Raw genomic sequence first — 20,918 nt, forward strand, 5'->3', positions numbered from 1 at the left:
ATGCATAAAATCAGAACGCTTTAAATTACCATTTAAGTTTATCTCATATTTAATTGACTGAAAACAAAAATTGGAAAAATAAATATAAACGAATGATTCTTAAAACCCTATCAACATTGAAGTGGAATTTTTATATAAGGAATGTTCATGATTCCCTTAGTCAACACTTTTAAAATTCTCTAGTAAGCTTTTTTCTGTTGAACCAAATTTTCTTGTAAAACTAAACTCTGCATATTAAATTTTTTATCATAAAATTATCACATTAGGAAGATATAAAAATCTTTTATATTTCAAAAATTCCTCTTAACTGCAAAGAAATAATTTAAACTGAAAATTGAAAAATTGGTGTTTGATTAAAATTGCATACAATTTTTAATGCTTCGAAATACACAGTGAATACAAAACAGAATCGTGGCGAGTAATTATAATCAGGAAAAAGGCGTAATGAGTTGATTTCGCAATCGGAACCAGCCGGTCGGGCTGCACATATTGGCAAACAAAACTATGACGGGGAGACGCGCACCCTCTCTGATCTTCTTCCTGTCGCCCTCGCACCCCCACGTCCGTTCATTGTGCAATGAAATGGATTTTTTAACCTTTTCACCACTGATGATGACAAGAGCTAATGCTCACACATGGCGTCAGCAATTATTGTTGGGCGCGCGCGCGCGTTCGCGATAATTAAAGGTGCAAAATCTCATTATTTTCCATCGGCCCATTGTTTGTGCTCGCGCGCGTTTTGTCATCATGATGTGCTGCTCGCATTCAAGGGCCCCTGCGCCGTCTGCAATTTGCTAACAGTCAATACACGTTCGCACTCACTCACTGGCCGCGCACAACAACGACAACAACAAGGGGCATTTCAATAATATGTTGTGCCCCCGCGCCTCTCATTCATTTTGTGCGCCAACCCTGCAGATTTACCTGAGCTCAAATCTCTGAAACGGTTTGCTTGGTTCACTTTTTGATTTGGTCTTTGATTTAAGGTGGTAGCAAAGAGATTTTGGAGGAAAAATAGAGACATTTTTATTAATAATGCTATAATTATGTAGTAGTTTTAACGCATCACGGTTAATTTATTTTATTTATTTATTTTTAATTTATTAACAGTATCTCATTGATCAGATCAAGATTCGAATGTATAACATAATTTGCGATATGATATTTTTTTATTTGAACACAAAGTAAATTAAAATATTATTTAAGATCAATTGTATATATGGGTTATATTTATTTAATTTTTTTTCTATATTTATTTTTTATTATACAAAAATATAATTTTTATTAATTCATTTATATAATTTATCTTTTTCATTATCAAGTTCAATCACGTTAAAAAATTAGACCAAACTTCCTGTTTTCAAAATTGAGGATTTGCAAAAAAAAATGCGTTTTAATATTTTCTTATCGCTTCAAGGATTTGGATGCAGGAAAAATTAATTTTAATCTTTCCACCCGAAACCAAAATCAGTGTTATTTAAAATTGCCTAAGCATGAATTATAAATTCCAAGTTGAAAGCCAAATTAGTAATACAAAGTTATGTTATGAATATAATTATTAGAATTTAAAAAAAATATTGTTATGTAAATTATTCTCTATCAATTTGCTATTGTTTAAACAAATACTAACACACTAATACTAATAATTATTGAAATAATTATTTTAAGTTATAATGAATTATCTATTAATTAAAAATTTGCCTAATTGGACGATAAGACGGGTTTTCTTGCTTATACAACTGATTTATGAACTATACATAAATCATTTTTCAACCATCAGCTTCTCTTTCAAATTTAAATAAATACCCACAAATTTGAATGTGAACTTGCAAACCAGAAAAAACAAATTGCTTTTACTAGCCCAGTTTGAAAAAAATTAAAAAACCTCATAAATTACACACTCTGACATATTTTTTTAATTCTTTATTTCAAAATCACCTGAACAGATTTCATCAGATAAAATTTTGAAAAGTTTTAAAGAAGTGGTTGGTAAAATGCGTCGATGAGTGAGAGGGGCTTCACGATGGAATAATTAGAGAGGCGCTCGTGATTTGATCGATCAGGGGGGCAACAATGACTACGGGCGAAGTGAATTCATTACAACGGCGGCGGCAGTCGGCATTATTTATCATGATTATGTATTATAATAATATATCAGAGTCGCGCAGTGACAGCTGGGTAAATTTGAATTACGTACACACACATACACAATGTGTGATGAGTGATGGGTGCAGGCTTAGAGTTTTGAGCACGGACCATCTCTCACACGCCAATCCTATCCGGGCGTATGTGTTTGTGAGAGAGCGAGGGAGGATCAGAATAAAACGCATTAATGAGATGTGCAGGAATAGATAATTATTCAAGCCCGACGTACACACGAGAGAGAGAGAGAGAGCGAACGGCGCGTGTGTTTTTAAGCAGGGAGGGCGAAATGATTAGGGCGCCGGCACGAATTGTGTGTTACAGGGTGGCCCTCATTTGCATTGCCAAAACCGAGAGCTGCTCTCTTCCTCTTTCGCGCACCTATAATCGCAAAGCAGCTCTCTGATTATGCAAATGACCAAGATTTGCAGCCACTCTCTCTTTACCGTGAATTCATACATGTGTTAAAACGCACACAAGACGAGATCGAAGGGCAAACGAACTCTCGTCGTCGGGCGAATGAATTAAAAAAAAATACCGAAACGGATGTGCGTGTGTCGAGGCACAGAGGACGATTTATTTGAACTTGAAAATAACGAGAACGGGCCAAATCCGAATTCGCATTGATATTAATGGAAATTAAAATGAGAGGAGTAAAAAACGTGACGGTCATGAAGTGAAAAACAAAAGCTTTTGTTAGCAATGCAAAGGAAAATACAATTTGTTGTAAAGGAGACATCCTGACATCAATTTTAATTATTCAACCATAAGTAATAAGTGCAGTTTCAAGAAAGATATAATTAATTCTCAATAATTAAATTTTGGTTGTAGGATGAGTGTTTTTCAAATTTATCATAATGCCATAATATTATTATCACATGCAGAATTGCAAAACTTGGTGAAATTGCATAAATATTATTAATAATTAATTTTCAATCGACACCATGGACAAGGAAAAATGTGTATTTTTAATATAAATTATAATCAATTATGACATTATTTAATTTCCGTTTTCAATATTACATGACGTAATGAAATTAACGCATGGTAAAAATTTCAATCATATATATTTAATAATTATTATATTTACATAAAATAAAAAATATATTGGAAAACTAAATAAAAATGTTACATAAAATATTAAATATAAAATCTTATTAATGTTAAAATGTTTATTTTATTTTTTTAGATTTCTATGTAAATGAGAAGCATATTTTGGATCACCCTGCACACTTATTATAAAAGCGAGCCGCAGAAACAATGGGCACTGGGGGATGATGTTGCTGGCGTGCGCGCGTATTGACATAGCATTGGCCATCCGAGCTGCGAGAGAGGCGCCCGGCGATGATCCTTTCTCCTCTGCTCTTGCGGTATACATTTGATTATATATTATGTGAAATGAGAAAAGGGATTATCATATGCACGCTCAACGAATTTATTATAACGCTCGGCGGCTCATTCTCTCTCTCTCACTCACACAAGCAACACCGCAATACACGCGAATCTGCCGAGTTGGAGAGATTGCGGGGCTGACAATGCGAACAGCGAAACGCGCGCCGCCGGTCCATCCATCCAGAAATGAGGAGACAAGACCGCGAGATAATTATTATTACGCCAAGAAAGCGGCGTCTCTGTGTGACAAGTGGTGAGAAGAGCAAAGGCGCCTATCATGCCGACGACGAGATGACACTCGCACTCCGCAGTTTGATTTGTATCTGATCGAAAGACGACGAGCACGGGATTGAGGGCCTTTGAGACTTGATTTGCATGGAAATTAAATTGTTTCACGTCGAGAGGCTGCGGCCAACGATCGAGAACAGAAAATGGCGTGTTTTTGCGTGGAATTTAGCTACGAAAAAACAGGTTTTTGGTCTAGGAATTATTAAACTATACAAATTTTTAGTCGTCAATTTTTGTGTCCTTTATGAAGTTTTAAGTTCGTCAAATAATTTGACGAACTTAAAACTTTATAAAAAATTTGACTCAAATACATTGTTACTCATCTAGAAAGAATAATTATTAATTTTTTTATTCCTCTAAATAGCTACAAAAATTTGTCATTGAGGGAAATTTTCCGAACTACAAATAAACTAAATCAATATACAGAAGATAAAAAAATATAAACAAGAACGTTTTTCGCAAGTGACCACATGGCAAACATAAAACTCTCTTTTTTTCAGTTTTTTTTAGTTTACAATTATTATATAATTGTTTCCTAAAAAATCTTTTAAACTTTCTACTTTATATAGAAGAAATTTTCTGGTAGCACATTTTCTGTCTCTTCAGTTTAAAATAAAAAAATGTATACAAATTTTAACTATATTTAACATTCTCTATAACTTTCAATTAGAATAAAAATTGTAATAATGATGGCTTAGTATTAAAAAAGCCGTTTAACTTAAAAAACAAATACATTCGTGAATTGTCACTTTTCCTCAGCAAGAATACTTGTTTTAAGTCATTAAATAGACAATTATTATTTCTATAAACCTTATAAAATTGGAGTGGAGATAAAAATAAATAACAGAGTGAAGTAAAAATTAATTCAACTAGATTTATAAGAAGTTATTTGTTTTTTCAATACAATTAAATTGTATTTTCAGTAAAAAAAATCCAAATTTTCAACTAACATTTTGAATAAAAAAAACTCTGGCTTACTTTTCAATTAGATGAATATTTATAATCTTTTTTTATAATTTCCATTAAATGATGAAAGCTGCTTGTTTTTATGAGAAGACAGCAAGTGGTAAAAATAAGCCCACTGAAATAAACTTAAAATTGCCATCCTTGAGCGCTTTTTGCTTCTCTCTTTAAGCAGAAAATTACCCACGCGCCATAATACAAATAAATTGCAAATATCTCCCAATTCTTCGAAAGCAGCCTGCCGAGTGCATATCAAGCATCTCCATAATTACGACTATACCCGACGTCGCGTCTGCGAACTCAATTAAATTCAGCTACCTTGGCAGCCAAGGGCGAATCCGCACCCCCAGCTATAGCTTGACTCGCAGCCGCAAACACGTATAAGTCGGAGTGAATTAAACGCTGCACACGAGTTGGCAGCTCCATAGCTCGTCGTCCAATTGCAAAGTTTGCTCGCGCGTCCAGCAACACTAGGCGAGCGACCAGCGCAGTTATTAAATCTGCGCCTCTCTATATCTCGCTCGCACCTTCTACAGCTTATGCAATAAAACAATCGGCGCGCGCGTTCATTATAATAGGGAATGAGCTGCTCGGAGGACGGACGGTTGGACGCAACTTGCTTTTGCTCACATAAATTTATCTCTCTCGCTCTCCACGTATTTATTCGAGAGCGAACTAGAGCCGCTCCGGCTGACTGCCTCATTTTCCATTGCTCGCCCCCGACCAACCCTTCCTCCGCCGCCGCCGCCGCCACTTGCTCATTATGTCTGGATGTAATGGAAAGAGAGGGTGCACGGGGGCAACTTCAGTTTAGAAAGGGTGCAATCGATAAAGCAAGTCACACGAAAATGTTACACTACTCTCGCTACTGTGCCGTGTGCGTTTTGCATGCAAAAGTACATGCCTATGTACACTACTTACAAGTGAGTGATATATTTTAGAGCCGCGTCCGCCGGTTCCACCACATTTAGTCGGTGGAGCGAAATGGTCAAGCGAGAGCGCCGCGGTGATTTTCCCTAAATAAGACGGTGAGGAGCATAAATTTCGCTCCGGCCCGAGTGAGCTGAACTGACGCTATTGACGCCGGTGCAAATTAAGTCAAAATAAACCTTATCTATTTGAAGTTTTATGTTTTCGAAAATTTTTTATTTTATTTTACATTTTATTTAAATACAAAACTTTAATTTCTTATAAAATGTTGTTCCTAATTTAGCTTTTAATCAAATTGATTATTTAATTCTTTTTTTGCAAAGTTGTAAAGAAAGTTAAGAGAACTTGTGAGAAAAATATTTTTTGTGAGTTTTCAACTTTCATAAATCATCAGATATGAGTTATTTTAAATCTCAGCCGAATTTTAGATCAAAATTATTTGGACAATAGAACGAGTCAACTAGATTTCTCAATTCTTGCAGTGCAAACACTGCAAACCAATTTTAATTAAAAGGGAATGGCCCATTTTTATCACCGGTACTTTAATATACTTGCATCATTTATACATTTTTTAATCAACTTTGCCTTCTTAGACGTGTTTTTGAGGCCAAAACTTTAGTAAAGCTTTGGTAGATCAACAATAAATTCTATATAATTATCCCTGTTTTAAGATAATTTCTCAGAAACTTAAATAAGTGATGATCAAAAAATCAAGAAACGATGATAGATTATTAATAAGTACAGCAAAAAAGTAAAGAACCTACATTAAATTATTTTAGTATAGGCACTTAAGTTCAAATAAATTGAATTCACACCCAACAAAGTTAGGAACTGCTATAACAGCTCTAGTTTAACGTTATGGGAAATTTGACAGAGCTGTGATAGCTCTACAAATTTTTCCCTAATGTTACGATAGAGCAGTCATTGCTCTAATAATTTCTCATAAAACGTTCTCTTGGAGCTGTGGTAGCTCTGAGCTGTCACTGCTCTAAGCAAGAGCTGTGAGAAGTCTAGAGTTCGTTGGGTGCACAAATTCTAAATAATAAAGAAGAGCAATAATATATTAATTGCTGATCAAATTTGGTACAAGCATTCTCGTAGCTTATAGGGCAGTGGCGGAGAAGGAATGTGAAAAGCCTAAGCTTTGGGTGTTTTTTTACAAGAAGTGACTGCAGAAGTGGACAAGATTCTGCAAAACAGGCTCAGGCCTGTCCACAATGACAAGAACACTGCTAGAATTTTCTGAGCTTCAATATCAACATAATTATATTATATTCATCAAATCTGCATGAATTTCAAGATGCAACAGGCAAAACCCAGTTAAAATACCGTAAAATACCTTAAATTTCCTACTTTTAAGTCTGATTGCGTTTTTGCAGAGCCCACATAAATATGTGACGGACAGATAAATTTTAGCACTTTCTGTGACATGATTTTCGTCTGCTGGCCCAAATTGTGGGGATCAATAATAAACGTGACATTCAGTTTAAAAAAAAAAAAAAACTGTTTCTAAGAAAAGAAAGGTTCCTGAAGTGAATATTATGAGTGCATTATTTGGCTCATTGGGGTAATTGACAGCAAAACCTCTTGAATTGGTCACCACAATAAAAAAGTGAGTAAAAATGTATAAAAATCCTACCTCAAGTGAAGGTCATGCGCTGACTTGTCTCGACCAAGGCCGCTTTTCAGCTGCTTAATGATGACCGCAATTTGTCCGCATGATGTCTTCAAAAAAGTCCGGGGCTAGATTTTGATTTCTGCGTGGGCTCTGGTTCTTGCAATCCTCAGACTGCACTGCCACTGAAATTCGATCAAGTTTATTAATACGGTCATTGATTTCAGACATGATTGCAGGTTCATCAGAAATTTAAAATTCAATAAAGAAAAAAAGTGCTTATTGTCATTTTCAGAGGAGGATTTTCTTGCTGGAAAATTTGATGGAATGAAATTATGCATAATTTTCTTTTCTTATACAAAAATTCAAAAATTGAGGAGTATATATTTCATTGAATGTGCATTATACATACCTCAATCAAGTGAGATTTGGGTCAGTTCAGGCCCGTTTTCGCCCGATCGCTGATACTTCCGGGACTCTGCAACTCACGATGACTTGTTTGACCCAAAAAAGTGAGGACGCAATGACCAAATTTTGAAAATATGTCAAAAAAAGAGCAGAGCACTAAAAATATTCACCACGGTGTAAACTGAAACTGACAAATTGTGGATCATCTCATCATCTGTTGGTGTTGTCAGAGAAGGAAAAGTACCAACCAAATAAAAGTTTTTTTGGAAGCTAAATTCAATTAAATTTTAAATAATATTCATTTCTTGTGACTTAACTTAATTTCAATTACTATAAAATTTTTAATCTTAATAATTTTTTCAGTTTATATTAAATTCGAATTGTAAATTTTTGATCAATGTATTTTGCGTTAAGTTGCATAAGCTTACAACTTGGCCTTGAATTGACGGGATTTCACACGTGGCTGCAGTCGTGCTTTTTGCCTATATTCATCGGATTTTTATCGCTATTTATATCTTCCATGGGAAAGTCCTGAAAGTCAACGGGCAGGAAATATATTTTAACATTTGATTTCGGTCATTTTATTTGCGATGCCGATGGCCATGCCTGTGCAAAATCTGGAGCAGTGGCAAGATTAATAGAACTAAATCAATCGAGGCTCATCCCTTTGAATTTCTCGTCTTACTTAAAATTCAGCACTTCAATGGGAATTTTTTCGTCAATGAGCATATTTTAATTCATTTCAATGTTTATAATAGCAAGGAAAAAATCTTGTCTAATCCACAACAAGGCTGTCTCGATAGCTGGCCGCAATTCTTTTCTTAAAGACCCCGCTTCCGCCACAGACCTGTATAAAAATTGATGTCGATAAAATCTGTAGAAAAAAAATTTAAAAAAAATTATGTTTAATTTTACAATCAGCACAATTTGAAACTTCGCCATCATTGTTTTGTACGTAGAGATGATTTTGGCATTGCGAGGTCCATTCCCTCTTCTTGACGGCGCGAATATCGCCCCAGCGAGTTAATCAAATTCTTTTTAGCGCCGACCACCGTCAACTCTCACACACGCACTCTCACCGTGTAGAGTTGACAGCAGAAATAAAACCAGAGAGGCTGCGTGAAGAGCAGAGGGACGGACTACTACATTTTTCCGCCATATTAGTCGGAAAAACCGTGGCACGGTCGGAAAATAATTAATTCAACTTCTGTGCGCAGAGCTGAAATGAAATTACAACAACACACAGCGTCGGCGGTTGAGAGAAATCTGCGCTTTTCGTCCGGGGATGAAATGATAATTTATTTTCTATTCTAGCTGCTCTCGCTCGTCTAATCGGATTTAATTAATTAAAAAAGTTTTCGGCGCTAATTTAAATTATAATTGGGTTATTTTTTACGCTGCTTAAGCCGCGACACGCACCCCACTTTATACATTTCGAATTGAAATAATATAACGTGCGCGCGCGTGCACTGCTTATTCTTTTCGCCGACAGATATGAAGGGGTGCGCAGCCCACTCGCTCTCTCGTAAAAAAAATAATACACAAAATCACGTGCCGCATAATAAGAATGAAGTGAATAAGCGCAGGGGTAATGTGCGAAAGTGCTGGCTGGCGTTGGAGGGGTTCGTTGAAAAAAGTAAGGCTTCCTTTTTTTCATAGAGAAAATTGCAAATATATTTTTAATATTTATAATTATTGAATATACTTTATAATATCCATTTAAATGAATTGATGGAAAATGGATAAATAACTAGACCAAAACTAGACTAATTTTTTTTCTCAATTTTAGCGATTGGCTGCACTTTTTGTTGAGTGAAAATCAGAGTGGTTGCTGTTGTTGATCAGTATTACCTGAAAACTGCCCCACTCAAGTGAATCTTTTTTTGAATACGCAAACAATCAAGAAGCTGTGATTTCTGTGAAATAATCATGTACAATAGTTTAATTTGTAGGCAACTTATTGTTAGCAAAAAAAACCCATGTCAAGATTATAATTTGTCACCACTTAAATGATAAGATCCAATTTTGAAATTTTAAATTAAAATTTTTTGCGGTCACTCACTCAAGATTTCTACATGTTACAACAAGTTGCCAAACACGCAAGGATCTCAATTTTACCAGAAGCAGAGCGAATTGGAGAGATCTTACGCGAAACTCGGAATTAGCTCATCCGTCGTCCGGGGAGTGCGGAGGAAATTAAGCCCCGAAAAGTTTCATATTATTTATGCAAATTAGGCGAGCTGCTGGGCTGCTATTATTATGAGAATGATTAACTTGGTGCGAGAGAAAGAGTGTGAAGTGCCGGAGAGAGAGAAAAAGCAGCCAGACTTTCTGCCTCCTCCTTTTTACATTATACAATTTTAAACTAGCCTCTGCGACACGCTTTTTATTACGTATTCTTTTCACGCGGCGCGCGTATTCGAAGCCTTCCTCTTTCAGCCGTATTGTTTTTAAGTCATTCTCTTTTGGAGCCAAGCAAAATCTACACACGGCAATTCATCCCTTTTTTGTGTGCTCGACCAAAACCAAGTTTTAACTTTCGGCTGCTGGTGAGAGAGCAGCATTTTGTTATTGTGCTTCGCAGATCATTAATTCTCGCTTAATTATGTATGCAAAATTTACACAAGCGTGGCTTTTACTCACAATTTTATAAAATAATACTATTATTATTTTAAGGATTATTTCCTGAACGATCTTGAACGAGCAATCAAAATAGTTCAAGACTTTTGCTTTAGGACACTCCATAATATTGAAGTTTACTAATTTTTTTTTCAAAGGGAGCTTGAAAAATTTTTATTCCTTATTGTTTTATTACCTCTAATCATGTTTTTGGTGAGGTAAAAGATGAAAGACATTATTTAAAAAGAAATCTATTATTATATAAAAAGGAAAAAAACATTTGTCATTTTTCTCAAGTGCATTTTTTTATTGTTGCATATAAAACAACCACAAAAATGGCAGATCTAATAATTACTTAAAATGATTATTTATTTCTCCAACAAATTAAAGTACAAAATTATTTCGGAAGTTTTGAAATTCAAATGTTGGGGACATAAATAGAAGTCAGAGGTTGTTTTTACAAAAACATGAATTGACTATAATATTAGATATATTGAGATGAAAAAATTAAAAAATTTGCAGAAAGATTTGTTGCTAAATTTAGTTAGGGTATGAAGCAGGAATGAAGGTCACATTAAGGTTTTGTCAATTTAAAGTCTAATTTATAATTGGTAGCAAAATAAGCCATTTATAAAAAAAACTTTCAATGAGATCAAATTTTCTTTATGATTGATATGATACATTCTTTCAAATAAAATTATTTTAAATTTTTTTTTAAATGGATTTTAATTTCACTATAGTTATTATGCAATAAATAATCTAATTAAAAAACTAATCTTGTTAGGTGTTTGTACTAAGGGGTGTACTTTGCGTTGAAAGAATTAATTAAAAAGTTTTCAGCGGTCTGCAGGGGGCGACAAAAAACGCGTGGTCAGACGACCGCAAAACTTAATAATAACATGAGACGAAGAAAAGGACGAGAGGCTCATTTTCATATCTAGAGCGCTCGCCGGCACAAACATTGGGAAAGGCCTTTTTTATTCGCACTTCATTTTCCTTCGCACCGTCTTTATGTGCACGAAGAAAGCCACCCATTAATTATAAAAAAGAGAGTATCAAGAGAAATAAATGAGATGGGGTGGCGGCGGAAAGGAGGCCTTAAATATGAAGAGAGAGTACATTAAAGGAAGGGACACACTTTACATAATAAAAAGCAGAGGAGAGGGAGGGGCCCGGGATGTAATTTCGCCATAGATTTTAATTTCATTCCGACGCTTGCTTGATTGCCAATTTTTTTGTGCCATAAATCTCGCTCCCCTGATTGGAGTCGTCGCGCGGGCATTGATGATGGAGAATCTTGCGCATAAAAGAAAAGTAAAGGCCAAACGAGCGGGGAAAATTATCTCAAGAGTCCGCGATTCCTTCTTTTTTTCTGCTGCTTTCAATTAAAACTGAACAAAATACTAAAACTGGGGACAAAGGCTGTTTGTTTTGGTAATGAGAAATTTCCATTTTATCCAGCTCGGGCGAGGCCACACAGCTCGGCGCACGGTAGCCGGAGATTTTGACAGCCGCATCTAACGCTCCGTGTCTGCCGAAAGAATTCCGAGCGGAATTTCTCTGTGGCTGGCGTTGATTCCCCTGGGCCGAGAAAACAATTAGCACCGCGTGGTGATATCTTTTTTATTAATAAATATACACACACCTGAATGCTCTGAAATTGAATCGCGCATCAAGGAGAGCGAGAGAGACTTGTTATATTATTGTATAGAGAGCGAAGTGTTTAATTAAAAGGCGTCCGAAAAGGAGGCTGATTGTTTCGGCCGTCTCTGCATTAACGCAGCGAATGAGGAGGAAATAAGTCTCTGCATCGTTAACCAGTCGAGGTCACCTTTTGGGCCATGGCTGTTTTTGCAATCGTCATAACCATGTTTCAAAAGCCAACACAATACAATTCACACATTTGTTTTGGAATAATAATTTGATGAATATACGAAAAATACTGCATTTATACAAATATGATGCTTAATTCGCTCTACTGGTATTTTTCAAAATAATGAATTCAACTAAAATTTATAATAAAAAAAATAAATACAATTAACAATTAATTATTAATAGTTTATAAATTTTTAAAAATTTTAAAACGTTTATTCATAATACAATTTTTAGATATAATTTTAATAAATAATAATTATTATAAATATATATAAAAATTATAATTTCTTCTTAACTTTTTTTAAAACATTAATATAAATATACATTTTTTCAAATTTTTAAATATTCAAGCATTCTACATAAACTTAAGATAAATTATTTCACAAAAAGGCCACAAGGCCAATGACCTTGGCTGACTTTAATTTTGAGATGATAATAGAATAATTTAAACTGTTGAGAGCTAAGTAGGAAATTAATTGATTGGTTGATTGACTTATAGGCCATAAAATTATTAAAATATTCAATATTTTCTTTTGAAAAGTCTTTGATAACAATAACTTGATTTGCAATGCACAGTTTGTTTTTTATCAGAACTCGCAAGAAATCATCAATATTATTTTTTTCATGAAAAGATAATCATTTTGCTTCTAGTTTTATGATACAAGTGCGAAGGCGTCGCCTGGTGATCAATGCTCATTAGCTGTAGGGAAACCAGCAGTTGTTGATGCACTCTTAATTCACTATCAGTAAAACAAATTAATGTAGAAATCAAATTAAAATAAACTATAGACTGCAACGAGTAAAGCAAAAAGCAAATGCAAGTTTAATCTGTTAAATTGAAAGCACCTAATATTTTGCATACAGAATTTTCTTTGCGTAAGTTTTCATTCAGCAAAGGCAAAATTGTTGCAGCGTTTACTATTCTTTTTCCCTTAAAACAGCAGCTATTTTCATTTTATTAGATTTTTTAACTACGTTGGCAGGAATTGCTTAATTTAGAAGTAATTTTTTTCTTGACTAATTAATAGTTTGTTCATTTGAATTAATTTGACCATCAAATATTAATTATATGCATTAGTAGTTAAATAAAAATTAAACTTTGAACAATGTCAAAAGTTTTAAAAGTATGAATTTACAAAATTTGGGCGTTCTGTAAAAAACGCAATATATTTAATCGCAGTTTCATTTGCGGGCGTTTGGTTGCAAAGGCGCCACCGGCCGCAGTGGTTGACGGGTTATTTCGGCAAAAAACGCGTGATGGTCTCGCTGTGTGTCGTTCCATCACTTTGATCCGCGCTCACAGCATGTGTCGCGATAATGTTTTTAAGCACACGCAAACGGCCATACACATACGCACGGGTGAATTATTATTTTTACAGCAACAAGATAAGCTGTTCGGATCAGTGCTGCTTGCTCTCGGCCCCATATAAAGGGAGAGAGGAAAAGGCATTATTGCCATAAAAAAGCAGCCAAGCGCTCTCTCGCACCGGCCGGCACATTATTTTTTCAATACTTTCCATCAGCAGAAAAATAATAATAACAAAACAGAGAGCGCTCGGCCGTTTTGGCTCGTGCGTATATGTATCTGCAATGAGGGAAAATACATCAACGCGAATAAATGTCCCCAAGTGTAATCTCTTTCCAACCCTTTCGTCCCACCCGCCGCCGCCGCCGCACAAATATTATCTCTCTCTCTCCGGTATATGTACCTCTGAAAACACACACACAGCAGCATTTTGTACTTTAGCTCGTCATTTTTTCCAGCATTCAAATATTGAAATATCCATCATGCGCGCGATATGAAGTTATGTCCTGTGCCCGCCGCCGCCGCCGCCACGCTCTTTTATAATGTGTATTTTTATTATTACTCTCGGCGAGGCGCACATCAGCCTTTTTTTATTATTTTTTCAAATACGCCGCGCGCTCTCGCATGATGGACAGTTGCGCTTCTGGTTATTGATATACAATTTATTATCCTCTCGTCCGGGGTGATAAGTACATTAAAATTGCGAGAGCGCTTTTTTTTCACCGCGCCAAAATGGGAAAAGAGAGCTCATCAGTCGCTTCAATGCAGCTTTTCCATTTAGCGCTTTTGAAATTTTGTATATATGGCCAGAATAAAATTGTCTGGCATGTTTTCATTTGAAAATCTTTAGATTTCGGTGACCATTTATGATTTTGAACAAGGGGATACAAATTTATGCCGATTATCTTTTACTATAGAAAATGCAGCAATGGAAAATTGACTGTTTTTCTTTAATATGAAATTTTTTACATAGTCACTTTATCATCAGATTCTTAAATAAAAATCTTCTGACTCAATCAGTGAGTCTCTGTTAGTTTGAAAGATTGAATTTATTTAGAGGTAAGAAGAGGAAATAAAAAATAGGTTGATCCAGAAAGTAAGGATAAATTGAATATGTGCAAACTGTAAAGCAAAACCATGACGGATAGAGCATTATTTTTAATTAGATCATAAATATTTGAATATGCCTCAGTCCTCAAAAGTTCAATTTGGTATTAACTACAAATATTCTCAACAAATATAATTTTTTTCTCTTTTCAATTATATATATATATTTTTTTTGTGTGATTTGAATTTAAATTCGGCTTTTCCTCGATGGGTTTTTGTGAGTATTTATTGTTTAAGAAAAACAATATCCTGATATTGTTTTTTCTTAAACAGTAAAAACTCACAAAAAGTACAAAAACCCATCGAGGAAAAGCCGAATTGAAATTCAAATCACCATCGATCGTGATCTTCTGCAACAAAATATTTTTTTTATTGCTATTTGCCTAACTTTTAATACAACTGAAGCTGCAAAATCAATAGTTTTGCACAGAGATGAGCAGCATTAGAGAATAGTGTCGATCTGCGGATGATTACGATTCAAGGTATGCCCTCGTCGCACAAAGTTGGGAATAATAATTATCGAGAGCCGGCAGCGTCGTCACTCGTCGCGTATTTCTCGCGAGCTCCTCCTCCTTTCTTTGCGCCTCTCGCTGCGAGAGAGAGAGAGAGAGAGAGAGAGAGAGAGAGAGAGAGAGAGAGAGAGAGAGAGAGAGAGAGAGAGAGAGAGAGAGAGAGAGACGAGCAAGCAGCCAGATAACAAGTAAAATATGCTAATGAACCATAATTACAACTGGCTCTGAATTGCTGCCGCTTTTGCAATTACAGTTAAGTAATTAGTGATTAAAATTAGATTTCTCTTCGCCGTCGTCGTCGTCGTTCGTTCTTCTCTGTCTCGCTCGCACACTCCAAAGACAAACTTAATTAGAAGGCCCAGCCTGCAAAATATACGTGCCTGCGTGCGGAAAGGGTTGAGCTGCTGGAAAATAATGAGCCGCCGATAATCAGCGAGAGGCTCCACAGCCACTCTCCGCGTCCATTTTTACACTCGAATCCCTCTCAAGAGATGCAGTTTTTGTCTCCCTGGCTTGGTGTGTCGCCCGAGGCAACATTCGCGCATCGCTTTTAAACGCACCTTCCTCATTTTCATCAGCAATTTAAAGTTGGATACGAGATAAGTGCTTCACAACGTATAATGATAATTTCTGAAAGATGTTTCACAAAAGTAAGATTAAATTTAAAATTTTTAAAACAAATTAAATGTAAATTGCACCCTCAGTAAGATGTTGATAAATGCAGAATTCAAAGCAAGCGCACAAAGCTCTTTAAAAGTTCGTTAAAATTTTAATGCATTTACTTATTCCTCCTTCAAGATCGAAATAAATTTTCAATTTTTGTCCCTTTTATATCTCAATTGATTGAATTTAGGCATCATATTAACCAATTTGTAGCTAAAATTTTATTTAAGGGGACTTTAATTAATATTGAATGTAATAAATATGAATATTTCATATACATTTAAAATTTTGTCAGATATTTTTAACTCATTTCATATTTCATATATTTGATATGATTCATTAATTTTCAGATGAAAGAAATTCCCCTCAATATTCGTAACCCTGTGGAAAAATTATTGATCGTTTCGCGGCACAATTTTTACGGAATGCAAAGATTTTCACTTCTCTATTTTGCGGTGCAGTGACCAGTGCGCGGCTCCGAGATTAATGAGCTTTTAAGCAAAACCAAAGCCAAACATTCACCAGCAGCCCGCGCGCGAGTTTATTAGACGGTGCAGCAGGTCTCGTTAATTTATGCAGCGGGTGACTTCGTTTGAGTTTTTTTCGTTCACATTTAATTACTCGGACGGCTTTATTCGGCACACAATTTGCGCGGGGGAATTTATTTTGCAGTGGCGCTCGGTGAGAAATTGCGACGGTTAGCGCAGAGATCAGATCCGGAGCAGCGGCGGACGGTATTAATTAAACGCCGGCCGAGGTTTATATATTTTTTCGCGCGGCATTATTTGCATTTGCGCCTGCAGCAAAGGCAGCCAGTTTTTTTTTGCACAAGACCAGAAATTCATTGCTGGCAGCGAAATGCTCCCCGACCGCTGATGCATTTAAATGACACTAACTGCGCCGTGCGCTGCATTCTTTGCCCCTTTTTAATGCAAATCGAGATGAGAGACGCGCCCGATTTAATCGCGGCTGTTTAACCTGCAAAGAAATCCGTTTAATTGCGCTGGAATCGCACACCGAGAGCAGAGCAGCGGCGTTTACGAGAAATTAGACAGAATTATTCTAATTGTGATTTAAATCACGCTTGATTAAAAATAATACCGCTCCAGTAAAAGAAAAGTCGCTTACGCTGATCATGTTTAATTTGCTCACTTCTTCAGGATGTAAAATAAGGAATAATATTATGTAATTATGAAAGTTTGGTTTAATATCCATCAATAAAAATTTTTCAATAAAACAATCCAAATGCTGTTCGTGTATTTAGCTGAACTGTTTTGTTTTGTCCATTCCAGTTTTACAGAAAATTAGTCAAAAGTTTACTTATGTAATTTCATTTTAAAAGTGTTTTAATCAAAGAAGAGACATTTAGAAAGAAATTAATGCAAAAATATCATTATTTTAAAAGAGATTGTCGCGAATCACAATTTATTATTATAAAATTACCATTATTTGGATATAAAAATTTTAAATAAATTTTAGTGTTCCAAATACATAAAAAAAAAATTATAAAAAATTCATGATCTCTGTTCATTCAACTTCTGCCAATAAGTTTGTCAGAAATAAGACATGATATGCAGACTTAAACTAATCATAAATTATTTCTACTTGAATAAAATAAAATTTAACACATCCGAGGAATTCAAAACAGGAGAAAGCTAATATAAGTCTTATCAATGTTTGTCATGTACGCAAGTTAAAATTCCTTGGCGGAATTCGCCGTCGTGACAGGTAAATAATATTTTCTTAGGCACACTAAATTTTACAAGTAAAAATTAAACGAAAGAGAAATTAAACTTCTGCCAAAAATTAATAAATGTAATAATTAACTGTAAAATTGTATTTGATTTCTGGCACTTTCTTTTGAATCAAAATATTTCCGAACCGCAAACTGTGACGACGGCATATAATAAATCAGGTAGCAGAGACAACCGCGACGTATTACAGTGGCAGATAAATAAAATTTTAATTAAAAACAAATTCAAGTGTAAAAACGCTTGTCCTTCCAATGACGCCGGATTCCAACGCGGCATTGAAAAGAACGGATTGACTGATGAGACAAGCGTCGTCTGAGTTTTTTTTCCTTTAACGCATTTATACAGTCAGAATAATAACACACACTCCATTCTACTATAAGAAGGCCAATCGGCGAGTTTTTTCGGGTACATTTGCTGCAAGCGGATTATCACTTGATTGCCGCGGCCAAGCTCCCCCAGAGAGCGAAGCGAAACGCACGAGACAAATAACAAAATGAGGTAGTTTGAAGAGAGCAGGTAATATAATGCGACTTGATCATTTTGCCTCAGTCATGCAGTCTTATTAAAACAGAATTAACGCAGCGTCCCTTTCTCATTTCATGCTCCTTATTAAGAATTAGTAAACCTATCTTTGCATTCCAATTGTAACGAAAATTGAGAGCTTAAATATTCAATAGATTTATTAAATTGATGTGTAGAGGGGAATAGAAAATTGCTTAACTAGTGCGGTAGTCGTATTTAGACCGAATAGACTTTGACCTGAAGGAAACAGTGGCCAAATGGACATTGTCCGAACGACTTTGGCCGAATAGCTTTTTGACATTGACCGAATAGTTCAACCCCCTAAAGGATTTTGACCGAATAAAATCCTTTTATTATTTATTTATTTTAATAATTTTACCGCGGTAATTTTACCTCGAGCAAATTTTATACCGCGGTAATTTTACTTCAAGGTAATTTTACTTCGAGATAATTTTACCTCAAAGTAAAATTACTTCAATCAATTTTACTTCGAGGTAATTTTACCGCGGTAATTTTACTTCGAGGTAATTTTACCGCGGTAATTTTACCGATTTACTTAAAAAACAATAAAACCGCTCATAGTTGGGTTGCCCAAAAAATGTTTCAACGAAATCCGAGAAGAGGCCAGGGCAGGGAACGAGCTAAAGCAGCAGGTCGCCTGGGCTCGATTTCCTTTCATCTCAGTAATTGAATTATTATGCCAGTTTCAATCTGTTTTAAATTGCCTTCCCCAGAGAGGCCTCGGTGTCGGTGGTGGATGGGCGAGAATATAAAAAAAAGTGAGGCCGAGCGTGCTTTGTGAGGGAATGTGTGAAATTCGCTCTCTCCCGGGTCGGTCTCTCTCCCTGGTCCATTCATTCGCACCTCCACCACGTGCTTGTTATGATGCTGGCGGGCGAGATTTGGAATGAAGTTATCTGCTGCAAGTGACATTCTATTAGGCTGGCCCGCCTCACAGTAATGACACACGAGGACCGTTATTATCATCATGCGCGCCCCATAAGTACGGGGCCGAGTATTATATTATTCCGGGCGTGGATTATCCTGGACCTGCTGGCCATAATGCTCTGCTCTCGAGCCATTCAGCCTGCCGGGATAAATGTCACGCGTGTCTGCATGTGCTGGACGAACGAAAAATGAGAATATCGAGGCAAAATGTGATTTGCGTTCGGCACCCGGCTGTGATTGACGCCGGAAAGCTTCGCTGTGTTTTGGCGAGTGTGGTCGACTCTCGATTTTAGTCCAAACGACCATCATTGTGTATTTTCCCCTGCGAGGAAACAACAATCCCTCTTGTGGAAATCATTTTTAATTTTAATGGAACATTTTAGATTTTTGTAAATTTTTTTATTGTGTTCCTGATATTGTACAAAAGTTTAAGCATTGTACTGTTGCATATTTATTATTTATTATAGGCACAAATCAATTTTATTTTCTAATTTAAGTTTTGGAAAAGAATAAAAAGTATATTTAAGAAATCAATGTCATTTGTTAAAAGTGCCAAAAGTGATTCATGATGCTGAATTTGCTCTGCTAATTTACTTTTTAATAAGAAATTTTCCATGAAAGATTACTGTGCGGTTGTTTTTAGTGAACAAATTTGTTTATTTAACTATGTTATTTTTACTTTTAAACGTATTAATAAGTATTATAATTTTCGTAGTGGGAAGCAAACATTTGGTGTACAATAAAAGCACAATTTGACACATAATATTTAAAATATTTTTTTAGATAACCTGTTTCTTAAAACAAATTTTAAATAACTATAAATAATTACTATTAATTTTTTTGCCTTTAATTTCTAATTATTACAAATTATGAAACAAAAATTAAAATATCGTCGCGTCCGCGGCCAAATGACCAATCTGGTAATTACCCCTGTGGGGAAAATGACCACTGACGATTTTTGACTGTGGGGAAAGTGTCCAATCTGGTATTTCTGGATAATTTTTTTTCTTTGTCAGTATGTTCAGTGTAAAAATCTGCATCAGAAATAACCATGACAGTTCATACTTTATTGGTAGAAGTCTCACTATCGCGAGCTCAAAGAGCAAAAGTAAGGCTGTGCCACGCCCCTTTATCAAGTCGGAAATTGCTAATATTGGTTTAAATGCAATAAATGTGAAAAATAATGAAAATATAAAAACTAAAAAAATTATTAAAATAAATTTGATAAATTTTATTAAATACCTAACATTGAGTAAGAAGTAAGATACCAGCATAAGCAGTACAAATTGAAATTATATAATATTATTAAAATGTTTAAAAAAATCATAAAAATATAAATTAAATAGTAATACGGATTATAATTATTATTTATATATTTTTATAAAATTCAATTGAAAATAGAATAGCAGTAAAAAAATCACTTGCACTATTAAATTTCAACTGCATTGTATGTGCTACTCGTTTAATGTGCAATTTCTTCCCTTTTAGTTTCTTACTATAGAGGTATATTGAGATGCAAATAAAAAAATTATTTGAAAAATGATTGGCAAGGGCATGCTGAACTTGTTTTCAAAAATTGGAATTTGAAAATTGAAAATTGGAGCAGATAATCAGTTTTTTGCTTCTCCTGTAAAATTGATAAAAAACCAGATTGGACATTTTCCCCACAGGCAAGAATCGTCAGTGGTCATTTTCCCCACAGGGGTAATTACCAGATTGGTCATTTGGCCGCGGACGCGACGATATATATGATCAATAAATTTTTGAATAAATTTTTTAATTTTATTTAATTAAAAATAAAAGCGTAATTCTTGACATTTTTATAGCATTAAACATCAGCGCAAAGCACTAAAAAAATCTAAAATATGTAATTA

This window comes from Neocloeon triangulifer, unplaced genomic scaffold (genome assembly GCF_031216515.1).
Source record: "Neocloeon triangulifer isolate White Clay Creek 2 clone unplaced genomic scaffold, ASM3121651v1 ptg000008l, whole genome shotgun sequence".
Lineage (NCBI taxonomy): Eukaryota > Metazoa > Arthropoda > Insecta > Ephemeroptera > Baetidae > Neocloeon > Neocloeon triangulifer.